This window comes from Cebus imitator, unplaced genomic scaffold, assembly GCF_001604975.1.
Source record: "Cebus imitator isolate Cc_AM_T3 unplaced genomic scaffold, Cebus_imitator-1.0 Scaffold480, whole genome shotgun sequence".
Taxonomy (NCBI): domain Eukaryota; kingdom Metazoa; phylum Chordata; class Mammalia; order Primates; family Cebidae; genus Cebus; species Cebus imitator.
Window position 1 is genome coordinate 1,293,379 of NW_016107795.1, and position 20,124 is coordinate 1,313,502.

General features: G+C 40.6%; 1 long non-coding RNA gene across 5 annotated transcripts in view; it reads right to left on the reverse strand.

Moving 5' to 3' along the window:
* The window catches only part of LOC108292209, a 69,250-nt gene that overhangs the window by 11,053 nt on the left and 38,073 nt on the right, over nucleotides 1-20,124 (reverse strand). For all 5 annotated transcript variants that reach the window (XR_001820191.2, XR_005197478.1, XR_005197479.1 and 2 more), the window contains 2 exons: nucleotides 19,535-19,627; nucleotides 18,704-18,854 (listed from right to left, as the gene is read on the reverse strand). This is a non-coding gene — a long non-coding RNA (uncharacterized LOC108292209). The remainder of the gene's footprint in view (nucleotides 1-18,703; nucleotides 18,855-19,534; nucleotides 19,628-20,124) is intronic.

Here is a 20,124-nt window from a genome sequence, read left to right on the forward strand (position 1 = left end):
AAAAAAAAAAAAAAAAAAAAAAAAAAAAAAAAAAAAAGGGAAAAAAAAAAAAAAAAAAACATGATAGAATAACAAGAGACCCTGTATTAACAACTAAAATAATTAAGGCACTTTGGGATGAGAACAACTAGAATTTTAAAAGGGAAAATTGCTGCAATATCTCACTCTTTAAAGTAACAGGAGTTAAAATTGGGGGTTCAGGCTGTGAGGTGGGGAAAAAAGTGAAATACTATGTCTACCCTATTATTGGGTCCAACCATGACTATGTTTAAATAATCCTGGTATTCACCCAGTGTAGTCAAATCACCTTGGAAGGCAATGCGTTTTAAGTCTCAACTACCCTCACAAACATAGTTAGAGGTGGAATTTCACACCTAGAGTTAGACAATACAGTTGTTTATGATAGCAAAGACCTAGAATCAACCCAAATGCCCATCAATGATAGACTGGACAAAGAAAATGTGGCACACATACACCATGGAATACTATGCAGCCCTAAAAAAAAAACGACGTTTGTGTCCTTTGTAGAGACATGGATGAATCTAGAAAACCATCATTCTCAGCAAACTGAGACAAGAACAGAAAACCAAACACCACATGTTTTCACTCATAGGTGGGTGATGAACAGTGAGCGTACTTGGGCACAGGGAAGGGAACAACACTCACTGGGCTAGGTGGGAAGGTGGAGAGCAGGGGAGGGGAGGGGAGGGGAGAGACAGCACAGTGCGGGGCAGATGGGGAGGGATAACACTGGGAGAAATGCCTGATGTAGGTGGGGGGGAGGGGGGAGGGGTGGATGTGGCATGTATGTACTTACACAACAATTCTGCAGGATGCAGGATGTGCACATGTACCCCAGAGTCCAAAGTACAATTAAAAAATATATATATAAATTAAAAAGAAAAAGCGATACAGTTTTTCAGTAAACAAACCCCAATAGAGGGCTTTGTTTGCAACAAAAAGTACTGCAGTCATGCCCCTTGTAACATTTTGGTCAATGATGGCCCTCATATATAACAGTGGTCCCATAAGATAGCAATACTGTATATTTACTGTAGCTGTTCTATGTTTACGTATGTTTAGATACATACAATTACCATTGTGTTGCAGTACAGAAACATGCTGTACAGGTTGGTAGACTAGAAGCTCTAGGCTATATCACATATCCTAAGTGTGTAGCGAGCTGTACCACCTAAATTTGTTTGTACTATGTATACCACTCTATTATGTTTGTACTATAACAAAAATCACATTTCTCAGAATGTCTTCTTGTTGTTAAGATGTATAACTGTATTTGCCTTGTGAACATGGAACCAACAGAAAGCATTAAAAGTTACTGATTGACATAAGTTGATTTTCTTATTTTGGGTTTCACACAATCCCTAAAACCCTGATTGAAGAAAAGATTTTTAAAAGAGAAATCTGCCAAAAAATATATTAAAAGAGTTTTGATAAGCACTTGTAACTTAAATTCTCAGTAAGACATGATTTGCTCGTAAATATCCTGTGGAAAGTAAATAGCTTTTTAAACATCTATTTTTGTTTTTAAAATATAAAATCATAATGGTCACGCCATAAATTTATCTGAAAAAAATATACAATTTTCTGTTATTTACATGTATATGATCTTCAGTTAAAAAACAAACAAAATTTCGGCCTTTCAACTTTATGCATTAAAATAATAATTTTTTTCATAAATGTTTCATAATGCCCTTTTCTACATGTACTAATTTCAAGTTGAAGGTTGAGACAGAAGGGGCTGTGTCGAAGTTGTTCAAACTGTTGCCAATCTAATCTTTTTTAAAAAATGTTAACAATGAGTCCCTATTCCCAGCCACCTCCAGTCTAAACTTCTTCTCAGGGTCCTAGAGTCTCTGTATCTGGGCCTAACTTTCTACTTTGTTTCCCATAATCCTGAGTGCTTTTCTTCTATCCTGGTTAGGTTTACCAAGTTCATCTACTCAATAAATATATGTTGAATGCTTACCATGTGCCAAGCATCGTAATGGAATAATGGTGAAGGCACCAGAATCAAGCAGATCAGGTTAAAATATAGGTTTTACCTCTTACTGTGAGGTTCCTTAACCTGCATTTGCCTTTGTTTCTTATCTGTTGAAAAGGAACAATAAAGCATCATAGGTTTGTTGTAAAGATTAAAGGAAAGAATGCACATCAAGTGCATAGAACAGTTCCTGACACATGGCCTCCACAAATGTCAGATGTTGTTATTAGGGAGCTTACAGTGAAATAGGAAAACAAAAAATTAAAACCAAATTGGGTACTATTTCAGGGGAAGTTCAGGATGTTATGAAAGGGACAAAAGAGGCAACTACTTTATCGGAACAGGTTTCCTAGAAGAAGAAACCCTAAAATATAAGCAGAAGTCTGCTTGGTGATAGGAGAAATGAGCAGTCTACAGATGAAGAGCTATATGAGAAAAGGCCCAGAAATGCATTAGCATGATACTTACAAAAAAACAGAGAAATTCAGTACAGCTGAGGAATGAGAGATAAGGCCAGAGAAAAGGAGCAGGATTCTTTAAGAAATGTTGTTTGTTTTAGAGACAGAGTCTCTGTCGCCCAGCCTAGAGTGCAGTTTCTCAATCATAGCTCACTGCAACCTCAAACTCCTGATCTCAAGGGATCCCCCACCTTGGATTCTTGAATGGCTGAGACTACAGGTGTGCACCATCCTGCCTGGCTAATTTAAGACAATTTTTTTTTCTTTTTTTTTCTTTTTTTTTGTAGAGACAAGTCTTGTATGTTGCCCAGGTTGGTCTTAAGCTCCTGTCCTCATGTAATCCTCCTGATCGCTTGAGGTCTCAGCCTGCCAAAGCATTGGCATCACAGGCATGAGCCACTGTGCCTGGCTCCTTTAAGGAATTTTCAACCTCATTCCAGGAAAGATGAAAAGCAATTTGAGGATTTTAAGAAGGAAAGCAATCTGATTCTACTCAGGTTTGAAAATATGTGACTGTTGGCCAGACTTGGTGGCTCATGCCTGTAATCCCAGCACTTTGGGAGGCTGAGGCAGGCGGATCACTTGAGGTCAGGAGTTACAGAGCAGTCTGGCCAACATGGTGAAACCCTGTCTCTACTAAAACTACAAAAATTAGCCAGGCAAGGTGCAGTTACCTGTAAGCCCAGCTTCTCAGGAGGCTGAGACAAGAGGATTATTTGAACCCGGGAGGCAGAAGTTGCAGTGAGCTGAGATTCTACCACTGTATTCCAGCCTGGGTGCAAGATGGAGACTCTGAAAAAAGAAGAAAGAAAGAAAGAAAGAAAGAGAGAGAGAGGGAGGGAGGGAGAGAAGGAGGGAGAAAAGAAAGTTGGCAGGACAGAGTCACCTTGAGGGTGTGACTCCACTGTGATGTTAACCTGGTTCCTGGGCCTGTGCTGCCGGGAGTGGGTCAAGAACTGGATGCTCACAGCCTGCAAGTGGGGCACTGTGGGCACTATGGGGCTGGTGTGGGCCACCGACTGGTGGCTGATCCTGGACTGGGTACCTTACATCAATGGCAAGGATGTAAGAAGGATGATTAATTATGCCGACCCTTTGCAGACCCCTCTGGTGCCCAGTGGTGCCAGTTCCTCCCACCTCAGCACCTGCTGCATCTGGAACAGCCCAAAACCTCAGGAAGAAATCCACAGCTCAACTTCAGACTTCTTATGTTTCTGAAAACAGCTTGGATGTTTCAAGCACGTTGCATTAAACCTTACTGAAACCTGAAAAAAGAAAAAAAAATGAAAAGATAAGAAAAGAAAAGCAGTGACTGCAGAACAGAGATTGGATTAGAGAGAAAAAAGAGAATAGGAACATTTCTTGTGTCCTACCATCATGATATGCCCTGTCAGCCTTCAAAGGCCAGATAAATAACATATTCTTTGTTAAGCCATTCTTTACTGCCCAACTTTTAGGTTTTTTTTTATTGATACACAATAGATATGTACTTTTTTCAGGATACATGTGAAAATTTAATATATTCATATAATTTTTAAAGAGCAAATCAATGTAATTAGAAGATCTATCATCTTAAATATGTCTTTTCTGTATGCTAGAAACATTCAAATTGTTCTCTTCTTGGTATTTTACTGATCTATCAAACATTGGGCCTTATTTCTTCAAACATTAGGGCTTACTTAAAAATAAAAAGACCTAATGCTTGATAGATCACCCTATTAATCTATCAAACATTAGGTCTTATTTCTTCTACCAAATTGTACATTTGTACCCATTATGAACCTCTCTTCTTCCTCTTCTGTCCTCTAGCCTTCCTAGCTTCTAGTAACCACCAATCTATTCTCCATCTTTATGAGATCCACTTTTTTAGCTCCCAGATATGAGAAAGAACATGTGATGTCTGTCTTTCTGTACTTAGCTTTTTTCACTTAATATGATTTCCAGTCCATTCCATGTTGCTGCAAATGACAAGATTTCAGTTTTTTTATGGCCGTATAATATTCCATTGTGTGTGTGTGTGCATATATATATATGCACACACACACTCCATTTTATCCATTTATCCATCTATGTATATATATAAAAATATATATATATATGTATACACACACACACACACACACACACACACACACTCCGTGTTCTTTATCCACTTATCCACTGAAGAACACTTAGGTTAAAACCACATATTTCAGCTATTGTGAATAGTGCTGCAATAAACATGGGAATGCAGGTATCTCTCGGATATATTGATTTCCTTTCTTTTGAATATGTTACAGGATTCCTTCAGTGTGGCTTCACCAGCCAGAAATCTCCATTGCTACCATGACCTCTGCCCAGGGCCTGAGTCAGGCCTGCCAGACTCACTCTGCCCAGTTGGCTGGTAGGCTGCACTTGGTTCACACCCCAGCCCAGATCCCACACCTGAACAGGGACTCCATAATCAGCCTATAGCTGGACTGGGAGCGCTGGATGGTTTTCACTTTGGGTGCCAGAGTCTAGATGAGGGGAACCTGGTGGTGTCCAAAAACTCAAAGATGCCAGCAACCATGGAGCCCCAAGGGGCATTACAGCTTTTGCCCAGGAAGTCCTGAGGTCTGAGCCCACAGGAAATGTCATGGGGTTTGTATCAACAGTTCGGTGAGCCAGCCAGGAGGGAATGGCACCTAACTGCTTTGCTTCTTCACGCCTGCAGCTAGGCAAAAGGGCATGTTATAGCTCTCCCCACTGCCTGCAGCTTGGTGGATGACGGCATGTTACAGTTCTTCCTGCAGCCCACAGCTAGGTGAATAGAGGCATGTTATAGCTCTCCCCCCTGCCCACAGCTTGGCAAACAGGGGCATGTTACAGCTCATTCATTCCTGCTACCTGCAGCTCAGCAAACTGGGGTGTGTGGTGCCCAGCAGTCTTTTCACTCCCCTAGCTTGGTGAGCAGGAGTGCATGTTACAGCTCTTTTTGTACCCACTATTTATGAGTTCTAGGTTCTTTTCCTACGACCAAGAGGAATGAGGTATGAGGACACCAGAGAGTGAGCAAGGCAGAGAAGAATTTTATTGAGCAACAGAAAAACTTTCAACACAAGATGGGACCCAATTTGGGTAGCCCTCTGTGTGAGAGGGGGCCTGGTAACCATCTGTGAGACTGAGTCCAGGGTTTTCATGGGTTCAGAATGGGCGGGTGCATGCTGATTGGTCCATGGGCAGGCCTGGAGAAAGCACCATTCCAGTTGGCCAAAAGGCATTGAGGAAGTTTTCACTCTGGTTGTGGACTCTATCAAGAACTAGCAGCTCAGTTTTCAGGCTTCAGGCTGTCTTTGGCTTGAAGATCAGGTTTCACCAGGGACCCATCCTTCTCTGCCTAGGAACTTTGTCTCCTATTGCAATCAAATACATGACCAGCAGTGGACTTGCTGGATCATATAGTAGTTCTATTTTTAGTTTTTTTTGAGGAACCTCCATAGAGATTTCCATAACGATTATACTAATTTGTATTCCCACCAATAGTGTATGAGGATTCCCCTTTCTCTAATCCTCACTAGCATCTGCTATTCCCTGTCATTTGATAAAAAGCCATTCTAACTGGAATGAGATGACATCTCATTGTGGTTTGATTTGCATTTCTATGATGATTAGTGATGCTGAGCATTTTTCATATACTGTTGGCTATTCATGTATCTTCTTTTGAGAAATATCTGTTAGAAACTTTTGTCCATTTTTAAATCAGATTATTATTTGTTGTTGTTGTTGTTTGCTGTTGATTGTTTGAGCTCCTTACATATTCTGGTTAATCCCTTTTCAGGTGGATAGTTTGTAAATATTTTCTCCCATTCTATGGGTTGTTTCTTTACTTTGTTGATTGTTTCCTTTGCTGTACAAAAGTGTTTTAGCTTAATGTGATCCCATTTATTTTTGCTTTGGTTGCCTATGCTTTTGATGTCTTGTACAAAAAAAATTTATCCAGACCAATCTCCAGGAGCATTTCTCCCGTTTTTTTTGAATAAGAGGTTCATAGTCTCATGTCTTGAATTTAAGTCTTTAATTCATTTTGATTTTTGTATATGATGAAGTGTGTCTAATTTCATTCTTCTGCATATAATTATTCAGTTTTCTCAACACCATTTATTAAAGAAACTGTCTGCTCCCTGTCATATGTTCTTGGCACCTCTTTGGAAAATGCATTGGCTGTGAATAGACAACCAGATAGCTGGTTGTCTATTACATTCCATTGTTCCTGGTGTCTGTTTTTATACCAATGCCATGCTGATTCGGTTACTATAGCTTTGCAGTACTATTAATTTTCCTGAGACACGGTCTTGCTCTGTTGCTCAAGCTAGAGTGGAGTGGCATGATATAGTTCACTGCAGCCTTGAACTACTGGGCTCAAGCAATTCTCTTGCCTCGGCCTCATGAGTAGCTGGGACTACAGATGCATGCCACAATGCCTCGCTAATTTTTATTGTATTTTATTTTTTGTAGAGATGGGATCTTGCTATATGTCCCAGGCTTTCTAGAGCTCCTGGCCTCAAGCAATCCTCCTGCCTCAACCTCCTATAGTGTTGGGATTACAGGAGTGAGCCAACACGCCTAGTCAGATGAGGACTTATTACAGCTTCAATTTCGTTACTTGTTATTGGTTGTTGAGGTTTTCTATTCATAGCTCAATCTTAGTAAGTTGGTTATGTGCAGAAATTTATCCATTTATTCTAGGTTTTCCAATTTATTGTCATCTAGTTGCTCATAATAGTCTCTAATGATTCTTTGTATTTCTGTATCAGTTGTTATGTATCCTTTTTCATTTCTGATTTTATTTTTGTCTTCTCCTTTTTCATAGTCTGACTAAAGGCTTGTCAATTTTATCTTCTCAGAAAAACAAGTTTTTGATTCATTGATCTTCTGTATTGTTTTTTATTCTCACTTTCACTTATTTCTGCCTGATCATTATTGCTTGTTTTCTTACACTAATTTTGGGTTTGGTTTGCTCTTGCTTTTCTAGTTCGTTGAAGTGCATTGTGTTAGAAGCAAATTTTTTGGTGCCACAAAGGAAGTAGCACTCAAACATAAATTTTCTCAGCAAGGCAAATTTTACTTCTATAGAAGGGTGCATCTTGTGGATGGAGCAGACAGCATACCTGAACAAGGAAGGGGAAAGTGTTCTTATCCCTGATGTTGGTAGCCCCTACTGCTGTATCATTCTCCTATTGGCTAGGGTTGGACCACACAATCTAAGCTAATTCTGATTGGCAATTTTAAAGAGAGCAGAGGTATGAGCCAGAGTGGTGGGGTGATCAGTTTTGGTGGGAAAGTCGGTTATGAAAACAGGTGACTAAAGGTGACTCAGGTAAAAGCAGGTGACCGGGGTGACGCAGGATGGAGCAGGTGACCAGGGGAACAGATGGGAACTGCTGATTAGGGCTGGCAGGAAAGTTGTTTACTGAAACTAGGGGCATGGAGATAAAGAGAATGAGGAAGTTAAACTTTAAAATGGAGAACAAAGAACTCAGAAACTGAACATACTGGCACACTGATTCTTTGAAGAAAAATTTGGAACTCACAGTATTCAACAATTCCCTCCTCTTGAATTTCACAGATCTCTCTCTTCAAACTTCCTTAACATGTCTTGGCTTAGTTGTTCTGCTTGATTCTCTAAAAGAAGAAGCTTCTCAGAATAAGGTGGAGGAAAGTTAAGGGAGGTTTTAGTAAGTGCTGCTTCTATGAGTCTTTGCACCAGCCCATAGATTCAGGGTATGACACAACATCCAACCAGAATGAGTACATCCACTACAGCTGTGAGAGAAGCAAAAATTGATGCTATGATTCCTTTCCATTTACCAAACCATTTTTCTAGCCACCCTGTGAAGGGGTCATTTACTCCTGAGTTTGTGGCTAACTCATCGGACAGAGCAGTTCGACCTTGCAATGCCTTTGTTATACTTCCATCAGAGGTGGTATTGTTTGGGATGAAGGTACAACATTGAGTTTTAATCATAACACAAACTCCTCCTTTTTTTGCTAATATCATGTCTAAGCCTATTCTATCTTACCAAGCCATCTAGCTAGTAGCCCCTAATTGCTCAGCCATTCCTTTAACAGCATCTCTAGTGTAGTCAATAAACCACTGTTGGTTGTAATAAATGTAATTTATCCAATCTACATTCTTTTTAATTGTCACCCACCAAAATATTGACTCAAATCCTGCAGCTATTTGATCTTGGGCTTTAAATTTAAATGGTACTCTTTGTGGGACTCCAATTGCATCTAAATAAATGTGAGAGTTGAAAGACCAATAAGGAGCTTCTCTTGCTTTACCATGTTGTATTTTTCCTCCCTCTGGTTCATGAAATGCTAGGGTGAAAGGGATAGCCCATTGGACTAGAGCACAAGTGCCACTCCAGTTACTTGGCAGAATGTCCAATAAAAGTCCACCACAAATACCACCACACATCTGCTTGGGGATGAACAAGGGCTGACTGGTAAGCTCTTGAAAAGTCTTAAGCTCAGTGCATCCCTTCAGGTCTCCAAGGAACACTAAGTTTCCTCTTGTTGTGAGAGATATGAAGGGAACTTAGTGTTGGGATATGGAAGTTGGATGGCCCTTGGGGGCTGACCCGCAGGGTGTCAAACTTCGGGATATAGCAGAGAGAGAGCTTGGCATGACTTGTTACCCCAGGCTGTAGAATCCTGGAAAAGAGCTACCATACAGCCCATGCCTGGTCGACTGGAGGACCATCCTACTGTAAAGGGTACATTCTGAGCCTCTGGCCTGCCATGCACACAAGCATAACAATTGCTTTTATTTAACGTGTGGATGGAATATTTGATCAATTCCAGTAAGGCATTTGCATCTTGATACACTGTCTCAATTGCCAATGTTTGTTTTAGGTCTTTAACTTCTACAATAGCTACCTTGGTCTTGTCATTAGATGGAAGAGGAACAACTATTTCATTGTGAGAAGTTTTGGAAGAAGGCATAGCGAAAGGTGTAGGTGGTAGGGGATCAATGAAATGTATTTCAAAAGATCCAATGGGATTTCTGAAACCTCAGACCCCATACCGTAAAACTGGCTTAAAGAAGAGAACTGGCTTAATGAAGGGGAAGAACTTTGAGGGTTTAATATAATAACCTGTATTGGATTGCACTGGTTTAGCTGGCAGTTATGGGAAACTGTTCCTTTAGTAAAATGAATGTATGGTTTTATGAAATTACAATTACTGGTTGGGGCAGTCCATCCTTGCTCTTTAGTGGTCCACAGAATGTTGGACCAACTATGTCATAAAAGCTCTGTATCAGGGGAGCAAGACTCCCTGTTAACACCGGGGTCTTCATCAAAATGTTCCCAGACTACGTTATCCAAATTCACTAACGTCCAGTCTGAGGACAGTCAGGAAGGACAGAGGTACTTTTCTGAAGTGGAGAGCTGTCTTTAACTTGGCAAGTCTGCACAAGGTATAACAAGACAGGCATCAAATGTAATAGTTTGGGCAAAATTGACTTGGTTACATTAATAACAGGGGTGGTCAGCAGTAGAACAAGGAAAGAAGGAGTAATAAAATAAATGAAGGAGGGTTAAACTTTTCTTAGCTTTAGTTAAGTAGGGTTTCTCCCTGGGACTATGGCCCATGACTCTGGAAGGGACAGTGCTCTCTTGACTCTGGTATGATGGGTCCATCTTCTTTCTGCTATCCAGAATGTGATTTCAGTAGTTAGGTGGACTAGGTAAGTTCCTTCTCAGGTCGGTTTGAGCTTTTCCTCTTTCCAGCTCTTTATGAGGACATGATTCCCAGGTTGATATTGATGCACTGGGAACTCCAGGGGCAGCACCTGTGCTAAGAGACCTTAAGTTTTAAGAGAAGAGAAAGTAGAAGACAGACCAAGTACATAATTTGTAAGAAATTGATCTTTTGTTTCAAAGGTAGGAACATCAGAAGTGGAGTATAAATAAGGCAATCTGCAGAGCATCTCATAAAAAGAAAGACCAGTATCTTTCAGTGGGGCAGTTTGGATTCTCAACAGGGCAATAGAAAGACATTTGGTCCCTGGTGACCGAGTCTCTAGAACTAATTTGGTTAAGTGGTTCTTTAGAGCCCGATTTATTCTTTCTACTCACCCTGATGAAGGTGGGTGCCAGGTAGTATAGTATTCCCATCTAATGTCTAATGTTTGAGATAGCTTTTTAATAATGTGTGTGGTGAAATGAGTTCCATTTTCTGAGTCAATATTTTCTATTAGTCCAAATCTGGATACTATATTTGCACTTAGGGCCTTGACTACATTATTGGCAGCTGCATTTAAAAAGGGGATAGCTTCGACCCAGTGAGTGAGGTGATCTAATATGAGTAGTAAATATTTTAGATGACCTATTGGAGGCATTTCCATGTAATCAACTTGGATACTTTGGAATGGCCTTAAGCTTGGATTTCTTCTCCTGAAGGATAATCTTTTTATATCTTATTAGTTTTCATACATACTAAGCAACTATCTATATAACCTGTTTGGCCAGGGTATAAATTCCCATACACTCATAAACTCTGAGAACTGCATCACACATGGCCTGAGGCCCCCAATGGGTCCCTTGATGTAGTTGGGACAAGATTTCCCTCATGAGTGGTTTGGATGACCTTTCTCTCTGGTCTGGCAATATCCATTTCCCTTCTGAATTCTCTTTAGTACCTATCTTCATTAGTTTTTTTTTTTTTCAGTGGAAGAGAAAATGGGGATTATACTAGGAGGAGAAAGTTAGGGAGGTAAGTGGAAAAGACATTTTAGAGGAAACCTCAGCCTGTTTGGCTATCTGATCTGCTAGGTTATTTCCTCAGCTTTCAAAAGAAAAGTTTTTCTGGTGTCCGCGGACATGGACAATAGCTATTTCTTCTGGCAACTGAAGGATATTCAATACTTGGGTGATTCGCTCCTTGTGAACAAGGTCTTGACCTTTACTAGTAATGAGATCTTGTTCAGTCCAAATTTTTCCAAATGTATGAGCCATCACAAAGGCTTACTTTGAATTGGTATAGATGGTTCCTTCCTGGTTCTTCAAGGACTTTAAGGCTTGGCTGACTGCAAACTACTCACACATTTGGGCAGACCAGTTATTAGGCAATTTTCCTGACTCTATTTCTGCAAGAGTTTCTCCATCAATTACTGAATACCCATTATGTCTTTTACACCCAATCACCCTGGAAGAAACATCTATAAATAAGTGCCATCCCAGCCTGAAGGGAGTTTCTCCTGGGTCTGGTTGAACCTTTGTATGGTAATTAATTAAATCTAAACATGTGTGCTCTCTCCTTAGATTTGGATTCCCTGTTAGGACATGTGCTGGGTTGAGCAAATTATTAGTGGTTAATGTTAAATCATCTTTTTCTAACAGAATGGTCTCATATTTTAACTTTGAGTCAGTAAGCCATCTCCCTGCTTTCTGGTTTAAGGTGGCTCTAACTTGGTGAGGCATGCTGATTCAGTTTTCCTCCGAATGTTAACTTTCTGCTTTCCTAGACTAATATTGCTGTAGCCGCAATGGATTGGATGCATTAAGGCCATCCACAAGTGACTGGATCTAAGACCTTTGATAGGAAGGCCACAGGCTGCTGGCAGCCTCTGTGTTTTTGAGTAAGCACTCCTAAAGCTATTCCACTGTCCACATTGCCAAAAAGGTGGAATGGCTTTTCTAGGGAGGGCAAGGCTAAAACAGGAACAGTTAGGAGTCTTTCTTTCAGCTTCTCGACTTGATTAACCCCCTCAGAAGTCCACAGGAAATGGCCAGGCTTCTCCTGGGCAAGTTTTTGATATAAAAGTTTACTGTGTAGTGCATATGAGTCAAGTCATAAGTGGCAGTATCAAACTAATCCCCCATTCTGAGTTCTTGTTTAGTTTGAGGCAAGGGTAGGGACACAATTCCTTCAACTTGTTCAGGCCCTATTCTTCACTTGCATACACTTATTAAGTGGCCAAATATTTAACTTCAGGCTCTACATAATAAAGCTTTCCTTTCGAGACTCATAGCCCCTCAAATTGCACATGGTTAAGAATATGTGTAGAGAAGTCAGTTACCTTCTCTATATCTTCACCAGATATGAGACTATCATCCATGTACTAGAATAAGCATATTTGCTCTGGGATGACAACTTTTTCTAATACTTGTTCTAAAATTTGGCCAAAAAGATTAGGGGAGCCTGTGAACCCCTGGGGCAAGACTGTCCATCGATATTGTTGTTTCTGCCCTGAATGGGGATCCTCCCACTCAAAAGCAAATATATCATGGCTATCTTCAGCCAGGGGACGTGCCCAAAAAGCATCCTTTAAATCTATTACAGTAAACCATTGATGATTATATGGAATCTCACTGAGAATGGTGTATGGATTGGGGACAACAGGGTGGGTAGTCTGGACTATTTGGTTGATAGCTCTAAGGTCCTATACCAGCCAGTATGACCCATCTAATTTCTTGACTGGCAGTATTGGAGTATTACAAGGCAACATGCAGGGCTCAAGACACCCATCTTTAATGAGGCCTTCAATTATAGGTTTCACCTCTATCCTGCCCTCTAGGGGAATGGGGTATTGCTTTCTCCTTACTACTTCTACAGGGTTTTTAGCTTGATGTGGATTGGAGGGACTCAGAATTTCCCTCAATTTCCCTCTTTGAACCAGACATTAGGGTTAATATATTTTTCATCTGCAGTGGTGAGTAGGTTTAATAAGGTGAGGAATAATCTTGGGCTGACTTGTAGGCCTATGCCTAACATTAAATCTCCCCCTAATAAATTAGTCCCTGCTTCAGGAATTAAGAAAAACTGAATATGAGCTGATCGATACTGGTATCTAACTTCTGTGTCCTCTAAAATTTTTGCTTTAAACCCTTCTCCTTTTACCCCAGAGACTAAAAGTTCTTCTGAAAAACAGGCAATATTAAATGGGGAGAGGCAAACAGAGGAACAAGTGCTCCAGAGTTGATTAAAAAGGTGATAAGCTCATGTTTAGGTCTCACCTCTAAATGTATCAAGGGCTCTTGGTGGGACTAAAGATAAAAGAGACAGAGCCCCTGGCCCCGCTGTTCTTCCTCAAAAGTCATGAATGGAAAGGCTTCTTTCTCCTTTTTCAATTCGGGACATTCTCTCTTAAGGTGATCTGTTCTTCCACATTTGTAGCACCTATCTTGCCTTTCCTCCCTCTTATTTCTGGGATTATTCAAATTTGCTCCCCCAAACCCTATGGAGGACTTGGTAAATGAGGGCCTGGGTCCTCTAGATGGAGGCTTAGGTCCTCTAAAGGAGGGTTTGAACCCTTTATAGTTTCTGGCCCCCTGGAAGCTCTGCTTAGTACATGGGTGTGGAGCCATCTGTTGGAAGGTGGATAACGTTAAGTTCTGTCTTTTGTTTCTGTTTTCCTTCATCCCTCCTCAAATATACCTTCTGAGCTTCCCTGAGAAGTTCACTTAGGAGATGGTCTTCCCAATTCTCTATTTTTTGTAATTTCTTTGAAATATCTGGCCAACTTTTAGTGACAAATTGGAATTTTAACATTCCTTGACCAAGGGGTCTTCTAAATTGAGGCCTGCATATTGCCTTATTTGCTCCTTCAGCCTGTCTAGGAATCTCATAGGTCCTTCACCCTTTTCCAGTTGTATATCAAATGCCTTATAGAGATTTTGGGTTCAAAGTACTGATACCCAAATTCCTTTTACTATAATTGGCCTTCATGTTTTCTCAGTGAGCTGAGTTGTAATTATTCCACCAGAGATCTCAGGAGGGAAATTTTTGGTCCACGGTAGGAACGTTTTGACCAGGAGAGTGCTCACATTCCCAAGCTACCATAGCAGCCCTGCAAATCATACTCCTTTCTTCTCCTGAAAAGAGGATGCCCAAGACAGACATTAACTTGACCCAAGTGTATAACTGAGGTCCTAAGAATTGATCAATTTGATCTGCCACTCCGTAATTGTCATCTAGTAGTGGCTTAAGCTCCTTTTTAAAATTCCGGACTTCTGAACTGGTTAAGGGAGCACTCACGAAGCCAATGGCTCCCCCTCCTTGTGATATCTCCCTTAAAGGGAAAAGGGCAGGGGCTGACTCTTTAGCTGTAGAGGGAAAAGGGAAGTTTTGGATACGCTTTTTATATTGCTCTATTGCACGATGGAGTCCCCTTGCGTGGGGGTATTCCTTAGGCTGATAGGGAGAGACACTTGGGATGATAATTCCCAAGAGTCAGGATTGTAAGGAGGAGAAATAACATGGGACAGTGAAGGATCTGGAAAGGATCTGGAGTGGCAGTGGCAACCTAGGGAGAGGAATTGGGGACAATGAGTGGGGGAGATGGTCTAGGGGATCCCATGTGCTGGAGGAGTCTTTAGACATGGAAATGGGAACTGGCTCCTCAGACTTTTCATTTTGAGGTGCCAGATTAGGTTCTTCCCTGTTTTTTTCTTTTTTTTTTTAAGGGAAAAAGGAGGACAAGTCCTTGCCTCCAGCAAAGATCACAGTCCAGTTCTCCTTGAGAAACTGGACTTCTATCATTAATATATTGAATCAGAAGTTGACAAATTACATTCTCATTCAACCAAAGCTTTGGCCAGAAGATTGACGGTTGGAGTTTGGGTCCCTGAGTCCAAATAAAACAGCAATATTTTATCATTTGTTGCATTTTCTTACGTTTAGTCCTTTCATTATCCTTCCAGTATTTAAACATGAGACCCAGAGGCTATCAAGGAGATTATCCTTATTACCATCTTTATCCTTCTTTCTCTCTGTCTTGCTTGTGGTATTTCCCATATTTGGTCCTAGTTAGGCTCAATCTATAATATCAGAAATGTTTCGCCTATCCTTCTTTAGAGGCTTACTGGGGCTATTAGGCTCAATTTCTCACATTAGAAATGTCTCACCTGTCTTTCTCTAGAGGCTTGCTAGGGCTATCAGGCTTAATTTCTCATATTAGAAATGCCTTTCCTATCCTTTAGCTCCACCCACTGGAGGCTCCTTGCACCCTTCTTGTGCTTCATCCACTCTGGCTTCTCCCCTGGAGGAGATCCAGGTCCCTCTTGGCATCGGCATGCCAGTATAATCCCCATGGCAGCATCCACCCTAAGCTGTATGAGGTGACCATGGAACTGCAGATAGCACCCACTCACTCTGCACAGTAGTATTGCTTAGTACCATTCACACAAGCAGCAGCACAGTCAGTAGTCCTTGTGATTATTCACACACACATTTAACCTCGAGAATATCCTGGCCTCCAAGGAAATACTTTGACACCTTTATGACGTCAGTCTGTGCACAGAGTTTCTTACCTTAGTCTGTGCACAGAGTTATCTGGTGGCTGCGGTATGCAGGGATCCCTTCCCACAGGTCACTGGCCAGTTTCTTTCCATGTTGCTGAGAGTCCAGGTTTATTCATCACACTGGGTGGGTCCCCAGTCTCTCACCCTAAGGCCACTGCAACAAGGCAGTGAGACACGTCTTCTCACAAGAGGCTACTGGACACCTGTTCTCTGGGGGATAATGGGCTCCCCATATGGGCCACCACATTGTTAGAAGCAAATATTTTGGTGCTGCAAAAGAAATAGCACTTGAACATAAATTTTCTCAGCAAGGCAATTTTTACTTCTATAGAAGGGAGCGTCTCGTGGATGAAGCAGAGAGCACACATGAACAAGGGAGAGGAAGTGGTTCTCATCCCTGACACAGGTAGCTCCTACTGCTGTGTTGTTCTTCTATTGGCTAGGGTTGGACTGCACAGTCTAAGCTAATTCCAATTGGCTATTTTAAAGAGATCAGGGGTATGAGCCAGAGTGGCAGTGTGAGCAGTTTCGGTGGGAAAGACAGTTGCGGAACACATGACTAAAGGTGACTCAAGTTAGAGCAAGTGGCCGGGGATGACTCAGGACAGAGCAGGTGACCAGGGGAACAGATGTGAACTACTGATTAGGGCTGGGGGGAAAGTTGTTTACTGAAACTAGGGGCAAGGAGACGACGAGAATGAGGAAGTTAAACTTTTAAATGGAGAACAAAGAAACAACATACTGGCACACTGATTCTTTGAAGAGAAATTTGGAACTCATGGTATTCAACAATTGTTTGGTTGTTTATTTGAAGTCCTTATACCTTTTTGATATAGGTGTTTATTGCTATAAACTTCCTTCTTAGTACTACCTCTGCTGTATCCCATATATTTTTGTACAATATAATCCTATTTTGTTACAATAAAATTTTTAGCTTTTTCTTAATTTCTTCATTGGTCCCTTGTTCATTCAGGAGCATGTTATTTAATTTTCATGTGTTTGTGTAGTTTCCAAGGCTCCTCTTATTATTGATTTCAAGTTTTATTCCATTCGGATCAGAAAGATATCTGATATCATTTCTACTTTTTTGAATTTGTTGAGATTTGTTTTGTGGATGAAGATATAGTCTATTTTGGAGAATGTTGCATGTGCTCATGAAAAGAATGTGTATTTTGTAGCAGTTGGGCAAAATAGTCTGTGTATGTCAGGTGTTTTGGGTCTAGTGTATACTTTAATGTTTCTTTGTTGATTTTCTTATTTGAAGATATCTATGCAGAGCTAAATAAGAGTGATTATGGCCATGGCACAGCCCTCAGGAGGTCATAAGAACATGTGCCGAGCTGGTCGGGGCACAGCTTGGTTTTATACATATCAGGGAGACATGAGACTTCAAGCAAATACATCTAAGAAATATGCTGGTTCAGTTCAGAAAAGTGGGAGAACTCGAAGGGTGGAGGGGGTTCTTCCAGCTTATAGGCAGATGTAAAAATTTTCTCATTAACAATTGGCTGAGTTTATCTAAAGACCTGGGATCAACTGAAAGAAATGTCCGGATTAAGATAAGGTGTTGTGGAAACCAAAGTTTAATTATGCAGATGAGGCTTCCAGGTAGCAGGCTTCAGAGAGAATAGATTATAAATGCTTTTTATCAGATTTAAGGATCTGTGTTGATGTTAATGCTGGAGAGGTATAATGTATGACCCCCACTTGCCATCATGGCCTGAAACAGTCTCTCAGGGAAACTATTTTTTTTTTTTTTTTTGAGATGGAGTTTTTCTCTTGTTGCCCAGGCTACTGCAACCTCCACCTTCTGGGTTCAAGTGATTCTCCTGCCTCAGCCTCCCAAGTAGCTGGGATTACAGGCATGTGCCACCACATCTGGCTAATTTTGTATTTTTAGTAGAGATGGGATTTCTCCACGTTGGTCAGGTTGGTCTTGAACTCCCAACCTCAAGTGGTCCCCACACCTTGACCTCCCAAAGTGTCGGGATTACAGGCATGAGCCACCATGCCCTGCCCCTCAGGTTAAATTTTAAAGAGCACCATTGCCAAGGAGAAAATCCATTCAGATGGTTGCGGGTGCTTAGAATTTAATCTTTGGTTTAAATTTTCCCCCTTCTGGCCAAGATTTACCAGAGGCAATAATAAAGGCCATCAAATCTTTATTTTGTTCCATAGCATTGCCAGGGTGGCGTGGCAGCCTGTCCCAGGTCCATCTTATCCCTTGATGTGACTCCCGATGGCCAAGGGCCGTAAGAGTCAAAAGATGTATAGCCAATAATTACTCCAGGCCAGATAGGAATGGATGTGGACAGGCATTCATTATCTCTTAAAATTATTATTTTAAGTAAAAAGCCAACAAACAAAAACCAAAAGGCAAAGTTACAAAACTAATTTATTTTTTACTTCTATGTGTTGAGCTACTGTAAGCTTGGTTTTAATTACAGACTTATAACAGCTTGCTATACAAAACATAAGTAAACAAAAATTATCCAGGCATTGTGGTGCATGCCTGTAATCCCAGCTATTTCAGAAGGCTTGAGGCATGAGAATTGCTTGAACCTGAGAGGCAGAGGTTTCAGTGAGCCAAGATCAGCCACTGCACTCCAGTCTGGGCAACAGAGGTAGGCTCTGTCTTAAAACAAAAACCAAACAAAATAAGCATTGTTCTGAAAATTAAAAAAATCAGATCGATCGATCGACGGATGGATAGATAGAAAGATCTTAGCAAACTCATAACTGGAAGCATTATACCCAGGAGGCTTTGTTATAAGGTATCTTTATCTCATCAATAAATATTTTCATTTAATTCTACAGGAAGCAAAAAATTCTTTATGGTTGGGGTAGATGCAAAAGTGACACATAATAGCTTAGGTTTGTTTTACTAGGTTTGTTTAGGCATTTTTGTATCCCGTCTTACCTTGATTTAATTCTATCTCTCAAAACTGGTCCTTAGATTCTCATGTACCCACCTCTTCTATGACCATTCCTGGGCCTAAAGGGGGAGTGCTTGTATAGTTTTGGGAGCAGAGCATTTGCAGTGGAAAACAGATCTGGGCCAGTGGGATGCCAAATGAGGGAGATTAGCATCTCTGGTCTTCAGAATGTCATAATTTTGGTTTCCTTGGAAGTAAAGCAATAAGAGATAAATAACATTTATATTTTGACAATCAAAAAAGTATTTGATGTTAGAACATAAAAAGCAACCTATTCTATTAGGGCACCATCTAAAAATATGAAGAAAAATTATAAACTGGTACTCTCTACAGTATTATTGTAGCCAAGAAATAATGATTCAATCTGCACTCAAACAAAATTAGGGCTGAAACCTATTATCAAGTGTTACACTTTTCCTTTGAAACAAGTTCTCTTTCTCTAGCCTTCCTTTTCTATTAAAGACAAATTATAGTAAGACCAATTTGTGTGAAAAACAAGTTTTAGGCCTATTATACTTGGCCTTAGTATTTGCTTAAAATGCAGCAATAATTAATTGGCTATATAGGCTTCTTTTAAGCTAGCTTTGCTGGAACTTTACCTAAAAATATTCTATTTTAGTTGAAGTCTTGGTAAAGGAACCAGTGTCTCCAATTGCTCTGTTTAAAAGACTCTTACTGGATGCAAATAACTATATGATGTATGCAAATAACTATATTGTCATAAAATCACAATTTGAATTTTGTAGAACTCAGAGAGAAAGGTAATTTGCTTACAAAAACATATTTCACCCAAACAACTCAAAGGAAAAAGATTTTCTTGACCCTTCTTTAACCAGAACAACAGCTTTCGAACAAGTGTTTGTTTACCTTGGAAATGCCATTCACAAGCCAAACAGCTCATGGGAGCTGTCTATCCGGCACTGTAGAATCTAGCAGCTCCTCACATAATTAGAAAGTTTCCTAGGAAGGAAAGAGGCTTCCTGCATATGAGTATCTCCTCCTTGTATTTCCAGTAGCAAGATCCTATGTAAACCACTTTTCTTTTCTTTTTCTTTTTTTTTTTTTTTTTTTTTTTTTTTTTTTTTTTTTTTTTTTTTTTTTTTTAGACAGAGTCTCGCTCCATCACCAGGCGCCAGGCTGGAGTGCAGTGGCACTACCTTGGCTCACTGCAACCTCTGCCTCCCGCATTCAAGCAATTCTCCTGCCTCAGCTTCCCGAGTAGCTAGGATTACAGGTGCGCGCCACCACTCCCAGCTAATTTTTTTTGGTATTTTTAGTAGAGACGGGGTTTCACCATGTTGGGCAGGATGGCCTCTATCTCTTGACCTCGTGATCCGCCCGCCTCAGCCTCCCAAAGTGCTGGGATTACAGGCGTGAGCCACTGCGCACGGCCACCACTTATATTTTCTCATAGAACTCTTTGGGGCATAATTATTTCTTTTAGCATAGGGATAGCT